Raw genomic sequence first — 13,275 nt, 5'->3', positions numbered from 1 at the left:
AAGGAAATAATGGGGGGGGGGTCCAAAGGGATCCTAGTAATGTCAGATGTCAAATCCACCGTAAGGTAGTAATTCTCTAAACAATTTGGTATTGTTTAAAAATTGAGAGATTAAGCAATAGAACAAATTAGATACACAACATAAAGAAATAAATTATTTAAGAGCTTTGTATTGATAAACACAAAAACTTCAGCTTTCTAGGACTCACTATTTCATTTTTTAAAATGCTAGGAAAATTGACAGTAATATAGAAGAAATTAGATTCATAGCAATGCCTCACTCCTTATACTAAGATAAGCTCCAAATAGGAAGGTGACTTAGATTTTTAAAAGTCATATTAGTAATATATTAAAGAAAGATGGAAGTGATTAAGTATCAAATATATCAACAGAAGAAAATTTATGACCAAATAAGAGATAGAGAGGATCACAAAAGATAAAACTGATTATTTTCACTACATGAATTCTTAAAAGATTTTTGCTTCTACAAATCTAATAACACTGATATTAAAAAGGAAATATGTAACGGTTGGCAATAAATCTTTGGAATAGTTTTTTTTTTAAAATAAAAGTCTAATTTTTAAGATATACAACAAATTGATTCTAATTTATAAAAAATAAAATCCATTTCCCAATTATTAAATGGCTTAATGATATGAAAAGGTTGTCCTTGAGTATAGACAGTTTTTTTTTATTGGTTTGTTTTTTTTTTCCAAGAAGTCTCACTGAGAAAGCAAGGAGACATATGGGATCATAGCTAACAGGGAGGGTAGCACCTAGGAAGAGCATTTTTTTTAACAATAGGGGAGATTTAGGTGTATTTGTGGATTGAAAGGACAGAGCCAGTAGACATAAAAAAAATGAAATTTGTATAGTGAAAGGGGATAATGATAAAGGGTCAATCTTCTGAAGGAGATGGGAGGGGATAGGCTCTAGAGTATATGTTAAGGGAATGACCTTGGTGAGAAAAGAATCCTCTTTAGGATCTGGAGTAGAGGAAAATAGTGGGATATGATATCAAGTGTTTGTGACAGGTAAAAAGAGAGTGAAGAGGAAGGTCAGAATGAATGGCCTTGATTTTCTGAGCAAAATGAAAGTCAAGCTTCTAAGCAGGGAGGGTAGAGAGAGATATTATTGTGGGGAGCCTGAGAGGACAAGAGAAGGTGTGAAAAGCCACTGAAGTGAATTCGATAGAGATTCAATTAGCGAAAGGTCAGCTGAAATTAGATGACATAAATATGTATGTGTATCTACTCAGTAGGATTACAGCTTCCTCAAACTCCTTTCAGCAGTACATGAATGGAAAAAGACATAGGGTATAATATAGGATAGAGGTTTATTCATATTTTATAGTTGGTATACAAATCTCCATCACATCAACTCTCAAGAAGGTTGAACTGGCTGAAAGTACTCTAGCCCATTGTGGTTGTTTTGGCCACCACAGAATACTACCGCCAGTGCCTTTTAACTTATCAGAGTGCCTTTTCTTTTCTTTCTCTCTCTCTCACTTCTTTCTTTCTCTCTTTCTTCCTTTTTTTTCTTTCTTTTTTTTTTTGTAAAATGCAGCATGGATGTAGTGAGGGGTAGGATCTGTGAGAGCCATGACTATCTTCTACAGGGCCTAATAAAGTCACTCAGAAGTCAATTAATACTTGCTTATTGAATGAATGAATAAATGAAGAGAATTTAGAGGTAGTACATGACACAGTAAAAGAAGTGGGCCCACTTCTGAAAAATGTTGTGAGTCAACCTTGGTCCAGTCAAGTGACTTAACATCAGAAGCTGGTATCATTTCATTAGTGGAAATGACTAAAAGAAAAAAAAAAGAGGTATTGTTCTGGGTCAGGAGAACAACAGTATGGCAGACAAGACATTTCTCTGATCCCTACCACCTCTTGAACCTCTCCAAACAGAAATTATGCACCAAAAAGAAAAGTAACTTTAGCTGTTTCCACAGTCTAGGACACTCAGAATGCAAAAGGTTAAAAAAAAAAGCATATGAACCACTGCTCACTGACCTTGAGTTGACTTAGCACCCCTCCTTCACCTCCCACACTAGCAACTGTGGAAAGGCTGCACCAGGAGGCTGTACTGATACTGTGGCTAGCCACTACTGTCGGGGTGAAAGACCAACAACAACCAACAGGCAGAAGGGCTGCTAACACAAGTTCTTTGATCTGCTTTTCTAAGGAAAGCAACTTTAAGGTGTTAACAATCTCAGTTTAATCAAACATACATATGTCATTCGCTTAGTTCAGGGGAAAAAGATCAGCCCCCTGACTTCAGGGCAAATACAAACAAAAGTTATAAACATACATTTTATAAAGAGAACTAACACAAACCAGGCTATCCATAGTAATACATAGTTACCAGAGAAGCGCCAACATCTGTGTGGGTTACAAAGCTGGGGTGGGGCGTGTTCAATGGCTTGCCCAGAGTCTCACCCACATTCTTTCAATGAGTGTACCCCACAAAAGTGAAACGCTAACCTTCCAACACATATACCCTGTTTAGGACCCTGAGGGCTGGAGGCTCACCATTTAGAGTATGAGAAATAAGAGTGTGGGAAAGCTCCAACCGCCAGTACCACATCAGATAGAATTCAATGACTCTCCATTGTCTTAGAGCTGAGAAACATTACAAGACAAAAAAGATACCACTTTACCAGCCCCATTCAAACAAAGACCAGACTCATCAAAGGCATTTGATTACTTCAGTGCTCCAAAAGGGAAAACAGTAAAAAAGACACAGGGCCAAGGACACAACACAGGCTCCTAAACCCTGGTCCCCACTCTCTCTTTCCAATATCATGGAGACCCCATCTCCAGAATGTAGAAGCTTGATTTGGTCTCATTAGCTCCTCTTTGGGGAGGTGGGAAATCCACAATTGTTACCCATCACCAGTTTCCATACTTTTTCAACGTATCTGTCAGTCGTGCCTTTTTGCCTCTCTAAAAACATTTTCTTTGTCATATGGGGTGTCTCTCTCAGAGGGTGAGGGGAGGGCACTTGGGATGGTGTGGTGATATAACAAATAGAAAATATCAATAAAAACTTATTTTTTTAAAAAAATCACACACAAAATTTAAGAGGCATTAGCATTTGCTTTGCCCCTGTAACCTAAGGATCATGGGTCCTTTACATCCAAATTCAACCAAAATCTTGCATTATGTGTCTCCTCCCCCATTAAAATATGAGCTCCTTGAGAGAAGGGCTTATTTTGTCTTCTATTTTTACTCATAGCAGTTAGAGCACTTGATAATTCCTCACTTCTTTTCTTCCTTCTCTCCCTTCTTTCCTTCCTCCTTCCCTCTCTTCCTTCTCCCCTTCCTTCCTTCTTCCCTTCCTTTCTTTTTCCTTTCCTTCCTCTCTTCTTCATTCCTATTCATTTAAGTTTAGCTTCTCTTTTCCCTATTCACTAAACATGGAGTGATTCAAATTTAGCTCCATGTAGGTTTTGTACAGTGTGCAAAAATGCACATTTTCCTTAGACCAGAATCTAGGAACATCCAGAAACCAACTCGGAATTCCTCCTCCCCACCCTCCACCCCCCACCACCACCACCCCCCCCCGTTCCCTGCCCTGTACAAAGCTACCTTCATGCTCTTGCATCACTCAAGTTATAGCTTTTACAGAGAAATCAAAGAGCTTCTAAAAAAAGAAGTTTTTGTTCAAAACAGTAAAGAAAAGAGGAGCCTGAACCATTTCTGGAATGATATTCCTTTACTAATACCTTCTTTCCCAAATTAAAGTGTTTTATAGATAACTATCTATTCACATGTATACATATATGTGTATGCATAAATATATTTATATATGTAAAATTTATATTTTTAAATTAAAATTAATTGCGAGCAGTTGTGTTTGGATAATTTCTCTCTTCTCCTTGGGATCACTGGGTAAATGCTGGGGTGTTAGAAAACCAGACTAACAGCCATTAAACTAAGCTGTAAAATCAGAAGATTTGAGTAGATGACCGCTACAAGTCCCTTTCAGCTCTGAAATTCTATGGTTCTATTCTTTAAAACCCAGTGATTTTAGTTCACTTCAATTGCCTTGCTCTGGTCAAAAGATATTTCCATTTGGTCTTTCCAATTTATGAGTTCTCCTGAGTACTTGGAGCATGGCATCAGTGGGAATGGTCAGGGAAAAAACATTATCTGTTAATCTAGGGGTGTTTCTAATAGTTTCAACTCAACATGCCTTTATCAAATGCCTGTCTTAAATGCAGAACCCTTGCTAGGTGGTAGAGGAGAGATAACATTTCTCTAAGAAATTTTCCCTCTTTGCAAGGACCTTGTATTGTATTAGGGGAATAATAGTTTACTTTAAAAAGTCCTTTCATGTTTACACAGTACTTTCCTCACAACAAGGCTGTGAAGAAAATGCTTAAGTATTTTTCTACCCCTCCAGCAGATAGGAAACAGCCTCATTAGAGTGACTAGCCTAAGGCTATGAATACATTTTAAAATGAGGATTTTGAAACCAAATTTTCTGGAGACAGACTGCATGGTACAGTAGAAAGGGTGTTAGATTTGGAATCAGAGGAATAGAGTTTGAATTCTGACACTAAACTCAGCTGTGTGACCTTGGACAATTCATTTAACTTCTTCTGGCTTCATGTCCTCAACTGTAAAATGACTGGGATAGGACTCAATGGCCTCTAATGTCCTTTTTGGCTCTAAATCTATGATCACATGATCCTATGGTTTTCCTGAGTCCAAAATTAGTGGCGCTACCCACATGGCTTCTATTTCCATTATTCTAATGTATAATCTCTGTAAAGATTTTGTTTTCTGACATAGAGTCAGAGAACACCGGGTATTAAAAAAAACACAAAGTCCATCTCATCCAACCCATTCATTTTTCAAATAAAGAAACTGAAATGTGAATTAGGGAGTGAGAGAGTGAGAGTGAGAGTGAGAGTGAGAGAGTGAGAGAGAGAGAGAGAGAGGGAAAGAAATTCTTACTCGAGAATTAAATGCACTTGAAGTAGTGATGAAAAAAAAAAACACAAATCCCCTTTAAGTGAACTGTCAGCATTGTTAAATGTGATTATTATTATGCATGTAATTAAAAGAGTTAACATAACACAAAGGATAAAGAGTTGGCCTCAGAGAAGGAGTTTTCAACCTGGGGTCAGTCAAGTTATCCTTAAAAATATTTTTAAATTGTATTTCAATATGATGGTCTGCTTTTTTAATCCTATGCATTTTATTTCATGCATTTTAAAACATCATTCTTAGAGGGGGTCAAAGGGTGTTCATGACAGAAAAAAAAAAGATTAAAGGCTCCTTGCCTTGGAGTAAGGAAGACCTTGGTTCAAGTCATTTGACATACACTGGCTGTGTGATCCAAGGTTACTTACCCACTTCAGCTCTCAGTGTCCCAGGCAAATTTGTTAGAGTATTAATTGCAGAATGGCTATTAATCTGCATTGGGAAAGACAGTTTCCTCAAACCAAGATGTCGTAGGTCCTCATTCACCCCCCCAAAAAAGATTAGAAGAAAAGATTTTATATGTACATATATATTCATTTTAAACATGATTTTTCAGGAAAATGTATTGAAGAAGCTTCTCGTTTAGAACAACCAGTAAATAGATAGAGTTATGTGGCATTGGTATTCAGAAAAGGACTAGTAAAATTGAGTGGAGAACTTGGACAATATAAGTTCTCCATAGTGACTTACTATGGTTATTTACCATAGCCAATTAATTTGAAAAGTTAAATGTTCTTACTTAAATGTTCTTCTGTCTGAAAGTTATCTAAATCAATTCCTTCAGAAAGTCAAGAAACATGACCCTTTAAGATATGGAGCCCAAACTAAGAAAAATGAAATCTCTGCCAAAGTATGCACTGTCCTCATTGGATCATTTGAGAGGAAATTGAGCAAAATTCCATGCCTCTCAAAGATCAACCTCAGTACCTGTCATTCCTCTGTTATATCTTTATTCCTTTGGGTTTTGAAGACTGTTCAGTCTTCAAAAATCTCTGGTTGAAATGAATATCTCTGGGAGGGCTACACTCCATCAACTAAAACATTAGTTATCAGTTAATATAGGAGAAATTAGTTGTCAGCCACATAAGAGCAATGTCCTATAAAAAGGGAATTAGTATTGATACTTGGGTGATAAGTAGTCCAGAAAGGAAGGCCTGCAGGGAAGGGAAAAAGGGCGTTTAGATGATGTTGTGGATAGAACTCTGGGCCTGGAATCAGGAAGACTGGGGCTTAAATACCTCTTCAGACAATTCCTACATGTGTGACCCTGGGCAAATCACTTAACCCCTGTAAGGATCAATTTTCCCATCTATAAACTAATGAAAATGACAGCACCTATATGACAGAGTTGCTCTGAGAATATACATACTTTGAAAATTTTAAAGTGCTTATATAAATGCTAATTATTGTTATCATTATTTTTATTATTAAAAGACATGAATATGTGAGGTAGGCTGCCACTAAGAATAAAGACAGTCTTGTTGTACACCAACATGTAAACAATGTGTTTTCAAGATTAAACACCTCTATCTATTCCCTCAACTTTGACGGCACAAAATAAAATAAAAAATGAAATATTTTCTCTAAACCAATACAATCCTAGTAGGGAGAATCATTATGCCAAACAACATAAATTGCTGAGTAGATTTCCAACAAAAACCAATCCCTTAAATGTTACACACACACACACACACACACACACCCCACACACTTTCAGGCAAGGGGGAAGGAGAATCATTTTGTCAAACAACATAAATTGCTGAGTAGATTTCCAGCAAAAACCAATTCCTTAAATGTTCCAAACACACACACACACACGCACACACACGCACGCACACACACACTTTCAGGAGAGGGGGAAGGAAAGAAAGGGGAAGGAAAATCATGTCAAACAATGTAAATTGCTGAGTAAATTTCCAACAAAAAAAAATCCTTTAAATGTTCTAAACACACACACACACACACACACACACACACACACACACACACACTTTCAGAGGAGGGGGAAGGAAGGCATGCAAGGCCAGAGGATAAATTTTAAAGCTAACAACAAGCAAGTCACATTTGCATTTTAAACTCAGGCAATGAATGCTGGACCAGAGCAGCAGTATAATATGGAGCTGGTGGTCACAGAGGCATTAATTGGGGTATATGATGGATGTGTGATTCCTAATGGAAAAATGAAGAATTACATAAACACTCACCAGGGTGTGAGATGGGTTTATTCAAGCATGTAGTTCATGGAGAAATCAACAACAGTAATGATCACAGATAACATTTCTGTCACCCAGAAAATAGGAGCAGCTCCTATCACCCTTTTCTTACACAGGAAAGGAAGAGTTATATTTTATAGTAATGTGTTTTATAAAATAGAATAGAAACAACTCCCAATTCTTTAGGACTTTAAGGCTTACAAGATGGTTTTCTCACAAAAAAAAAAAAAACCTCCCCAGGTAGGAAGAATAAGGATTATTGTCCCTATTCTATAGATGAAAAAACTGAGGCTTAGGGAATTTACAGAACTTGCCTAAGGTCATGCTGTTAGTTCATTTCAGAGTTCTTTCCCAACTTTCTTTTCATTGCACCACAATGCATCTCTAACGACAGATGTTTGTGAAAACACGTCATGTCGGTGGCATTTAAATATCTGGGCTATACCAAAAAATATAAGGATGAGAAGAAAATACCAACTAGTATTTATATAGAGATTGAAAGTTTGTAAAAAGCTTTACCTGTGTTATCTTATTCGATCCTCACAATGACCTTGTAACACTGATGCTGTCTTTATTTCCATTTTACAGATGAAGAAACCAAGACTCACAGAGGTTAAATGAACTTTCCATGTCACAGTAAATGTCTGGGATAGGATTTGAACTCAGTTCTTCCTAACTCCAACTCTAGTGCTCTATCTACTATGTCATCCAGCTTGCTTGCAGCCAGGGATGGAGTGCATCTAAAATGAGTTGGTCATAACTGATTTGCCTTGATTCTTGTAAAGCAAATCAACGGGGTTTCAAAATGAAAAAAGGAAAGGTAGGGGAAAAGTTATTTCTATTTGCCAAGCTAGTTACCGAAGAAAGTAGCTACAATGTAGTTAGAAAAAAAGCAATTGAGACACCTAGAAATGCAAAGGAAACAAAATAATAGAAAGGTGAAAGCCACAGAATGCACAGCCTTAAATGTCTACACGTGAAAGTATACTGTATAGGGAACAAACGAGATGAAGGATCCCAAGACAATGAAGCAAAGTGGGCTTTATCAGAATCACTAAGCCTTAATGGAATGTGCCCCATACCTTGCATATGATTCTTGAAATATATGCCTTATATAAAGGAGCCAGGAGAGGGAGAAGCGGATGGTGTATCTATGAGTCTGAGCAGGTGCTTCAGAGGGACCTCATTGGACAATTTCAATTTAAAATGATAGAGAGGGAAGAGTAGCTAAGAAGTTGCTGTATTTTTAAAGTGTCTTGATCCTCCGGTGTCAGGGGCTAAAGCTCAGAAGGAAACAGAAGCTAGTAAAGGAAGCAAAGAACAGTTTTTAAAGGATTTCTAAACTTTCTCATGGAAAAAAAAAAAAGAGTCCAAGAAGCAATATGCCTGCTTTGGGCGATGGATGAAACAATAACAGGCAGGGACATAGACGGTGGGGATACTTTTATTTTGTTTGTTTTCTCTTCTGAAAATGATCTGTGGACTAGAAATGAGAGAACAAAAATTATGGAGCATTTATAACTAAGACAAATGGGGGAAAGTAAGAAAGCATTTAACTTTCTTTGAGGATTCAGGTCACCCGATTCAGAAAAACTAGAGTGATGATTACACAAGAAACTGGCTAATGCAATTTTTGAGACACTGTCAGCAGAATGATAGATAGGTAGAAGGCAGGTGATACTGTTAAACTAGATTTTAGTGAAGCCTATTGGAAGTGTATTATAACATTCTTGTGTAAGATGGACAGATATTGGGTGGATAATAATAGATTTTGATGAATTCACAGTTAGTTGACGACCAGAAATGAAGAGTAGTTATTTATGGTTCACTGTCATCATGGAAGAAGGCATCCCCAAGGATCCTTTTCTCTGGACCTATAGAGTTAATCATTTTAATTATTGACTTGAATAAAGGGATAGATTTTATGGTTATCCGAATTCCAGATAACATGAAACTTGAAAGGATGACTAATATGTTGGATGACATAGGGCTCTTACAAATCTTGACATTGGTTTGGAGTATGATAGAGTTCAATGTCAAGTCTTATACTTGGTTTCCAAAAATAAACTGCACACGTATGAGATAATGAAGGTGTGGCTTAACCACTACTCATCTGATTGTTAGGGGACCTCAAGCTCAATGGAATTTGGCAGTGTGGTATGGCAGCCAAGAAAACTAATGTGACTCGATACACATTAGGAACTGCCTTGTATTGTGCCCTAGGAAGATGATATTCCTTCTGTACTCTGCCATGCATGATTATACCACATCTGGAATATTATGTTCATTTCTGGTTACCAAGTTTTAGGAAAAGCATCAAAGGATTGGAAAGGATCCAGAAGCTGGGAATGGCAAGAAGGCTTGAGTTCATACCATAAGAATGAAAGGAACTGTGGATGTCAGAAGAAGAGAAAATATAGTCAGAGTGATAGGCACCTTCTAGTATTTGAAGAGCTGCCATATGTAAAAAGAATTAGAATTTTTGGTCCATATTCAGAAGGTAATAGTAGGAACAAAAGTTGAAAGATGCTTAGTGGCAAATTTAGGCTTGATGGAAAGGGAAATATCAACATCATCATCATCATCATCTAAAAATTAAGGAGCCGTCTCAGGTGCTAGTAGATTCTGCCTCACTGGACATTGGGTCCTTGGCTCCAAGTCCAGTAGCTCTTCCATTAGACTACTGTTTCTCACTACCACAGAAACATTATACAAACTAAAATTTTCAGTGAAGTGCCATACTAGAGCAAAGGTGAAAGTATGTAAAGAATTCTTAAAACACACGAACAAGAGTCCAGTTCACATTCTGTACTATTTAATGGAAAATCTACCCTGTCCAATGCAACATGCTGAAATCATAAAAACCTTTACAATCATTTCTCAGGCTACATAGACTGAAGATCTGATATATTTCAGCTATTGTATATGAAAAAAGGGTTTTTTTTAAAGAATAAAGAAAAAACCAACTAAACCAGTCAATACGTGTTTGTTTTTTAAATCTGACAATATATACAATGTTCCATACTCATGGACCTTCCTTGCAGGTCCACCTCTGCAAAGGAGTGGAAAGGCATCTGTTCTCATATTACTTTTGGGGGATGAAACTTATTCTATATAATTTTATAAATGGAGTTTAATTGCCCACATGCCTGTTACCTTTATTTGGTGATTGTGAGGTAGGGCAAGACTCGCTGACAACCCCAGATCTGACACCAAAAGAAACCTCTGTACTCCTAAGTTATCAGGATTCACATTCACTTTTCCAAAAGAAAGAAAGTGACATCTTTTCTCTTTCATGAGTGTCTCAAAATAATGAAATATCTTATTTGTGGATAGATTCCTATACATTCAACCTATACAGATTTGAACAAAGCAATGTGGAGATGTTAATGGGATTTTCCTTAAACCCTTACCTTTTATTTAAAGGTATATTAATCCTTATTTTTTAAACCACAATCACACACACATAAACAAACATACACACACAATGACCATTAAGGAAAAGCAATTAAAAATACTTGATCTGAAACTGTATGTAACATCTTGCTCCCATATTTCTATACTTCTCTACCAAGAGGAAGGAAATGTATTTCATCTTTTTTCTCCTCCAGAATCAAGATGTACTATCGCAGTAAAGCTTTTTAGTGTTTTTTTTAATGTCAATTATCACCGTATTTTCCCACGTATAAGATACACCTTAATTTTGGGGCCTGAAATTTGAAAAAAAAAATGTATTACATAAAGTTATTGAACTCAAGTTTTATTCATTTGCTCATAGCTTTCAGGCATCTTTTGGGCAAGTCCGGTGCATGTACACATGCTTGGTCCATTCCGTTTCACGAACCTGATGCACCAATTGTGTCCTCCTTTGAAATCAGTAACTTCTTTTTCATCAGCAATTCTTCTTGCCTCATGCTGAACCATCTTTGTGGACACAGGAATTCCAATTGCCCTATGCTCTTCAATCCATATCTTTAATTCCCTCTCTAAATCAGACCATTTTGCTGACTTGCCTCTCATGGCCTTCTTCTGCTATGGAGTTTTCAGTAGGGTTTCTTCTTCCCGTAGCCAGTCTCAGATTGTTTTCTCAGTTGGAGGAGGACCAAACTTATGTTCAACAGCACGATTTCCATTCACCTTTGCAAACTGGATCACTTTTAACTTGAATTCAGCACTGTATGAAAATCTTTTCTGAGCCATTTCTGGGCAGAACATGGCAAAACATAACCTAATATACTGATAACAAATGCAAAACAATGAGCACAAAGATAACAAGCATGAGAAAGCAGGAAATGCAAGTAAAAAAATCTACAACCACTGTATAGAGGCACCCAGTTTTTAGACTCCAAATTTTTCAAAAAAGAGAGCATCATATATGGGGAAATAGGGTATATTCATTTGGCATCATTGGAGTGTATGCCTAGGATGAGATCTCTGCATCAAAGGGAATGAATAGTTGAAGGACTTAGTTCAAATAATTCCAAATTAGTTTCCAGAAAAATTGGACCAGTTCACAGCTCCACCTACAATGTATTGTTATTTCTGTCTTCCCATAGTTCCTCCAATATATAGAATATTTCCACTTTTTGTCATCTTTGCCAATTTTCTCAGTGTAAGGTGAAATGTCAGAGTCGGGTTTATTTTTTCTTATTAATACTGATTTGGAGGAATCTTATTTGGTTGATGATAGTTTGCAATTCATTTTAAAAATATTCTGTGTTCATATTTTTGACCACTTATCCCATTGGGGAATGGCTCTTGGTTTTATATTTTTGTCTAAATTTGCTATATACTTTGGCAATTGGATTCTTTTTTTTTATTTTTCCTTTTTATTTATTTTTTAAAATATACAATAAGAAAAGAAAAAGAAACATTATAAACTTAAATACTAAAACTTAAATTTGCTGGGAAAAGGAAAATTGGATTCTTATAAGAGATATCTGGTATACCACCTTTTCTTTGCTCCTATAAATACTTTTAGATTTTATGTACGTGAAACTGAAAGCTTTCTCTTTTGTGATTCTCTCTATTCTACCCCCACCCCCACTCATTACCTCCTCCAGTGTTCTAGTTTTTTAATGAAGTGACCCTTTCTATTTAGGTCAAGTTGATCCAATTGTTTCATTAAGGAAATTAAAACCTATGGAGTTTTTGACCTCCTCAAGATCATAAAGCAAGGTAGTGGCAGAGACTGAATTAGATGCTCTCTAGATTTTCCATGAAGGATTTTTTGCACTGTTTTTCTACACTAAACTTCATTCAACAACCACAAGGGTACTCGACATTGAAATAACAACTACTTCCGATTTTCATGAAGTGGCTTTAGATGTAAATTGTACCTTGGACTTGGGAAATAAAGATGAACTAATGAATATCATTTGTGGATATTTTATAAAAACCACCTAGAGGACTTTACCACTCACTCTCCAACAACTAAGTTAGAAATGCCAAGTACTTCAATTAGGAACAGTCATAGTTTCTGCATCAAGGTTTTGCAACCCTCATTGGTGAACAACACTTTGAGGCCAGAAAAAGCTGATTTCAAGAAAAATAAACATTGACAAATAAAAAAGTGTGCAGAAAGAATCTAAATGAAATGTGTGGTTTTGCTGAAGAGCTTTTGTGCCAATAGAAACACTATCATCAATGATTTGTAAACCACTGAAGGTTGAGTAGCTTGGATGAACATCAAACTCTGGCAGTACTAAGTCCCTCTGGACTGCCCACACAACTCCTGCTTGCCAAAGCTATATATCAGGCTCCCAGAAGTGGATGATCTGGGATTTTCCACTACTCCAACATGCACCCAAGCTCCAAATAAATACAGTCACGTGGGATTAAGGAATTTTCATTTCTGACCTCAACTGTAACCCAGTAAAGGAAGAGTCATGCGAAGAAAACTACCTACCAAACCACAGATGTTTAAGCCTAGTACTAAATTATCCCGTTGAAAAATCTTTTAATTCTATAAGATTTGTGTAGCCTTTCTTGTTTTTACAAAGTATTCTATAATCACTTCTGGTTACCTGTACCAAAACTGTTAATCTTATGTATACAGAGCAC

The 13,275-nt window shown here is 36.6% G+C and overlaps 1 protein-coding gene across 1 annotated transcript in view; it reads right to left on the bottom strand.

Moving 5' to 3' along the window:
* Positions 1-13,275, bottom strand: part of MALRD1 (MAM and LDL receptor class A domain containing 1) — a gene marked incomplete at its 5' end in the record, with an annotated part of 881,642 nt that overhangs the window by 535,222 nt on the left and 333,145 nt on the right. The gene's annotated exons all lie outside the window — the stretch shown is intronic.

Source organism: Trichosurus vulpecula, chromosome 5, assembly GCF_011100635.1.
Source record: "Trichosurus vulpecula isolate mTriVul1 chromosome 5, mTriVul1.pri, whole genome shotgun sequence".
In the NCBI taxonomy this organism is placed as follows: Eukaryota; Metazoa; Chordata; class Mammalia; order Diprotodontia; family Phalangeridae; genus Trichosurus; species Trichosurus vulpecula.
The sequence above is the reverse complement of the archived record's forward strand: the minus strand, read 5'-3'. Positions and strand labels throughout refer to the sequence as shown.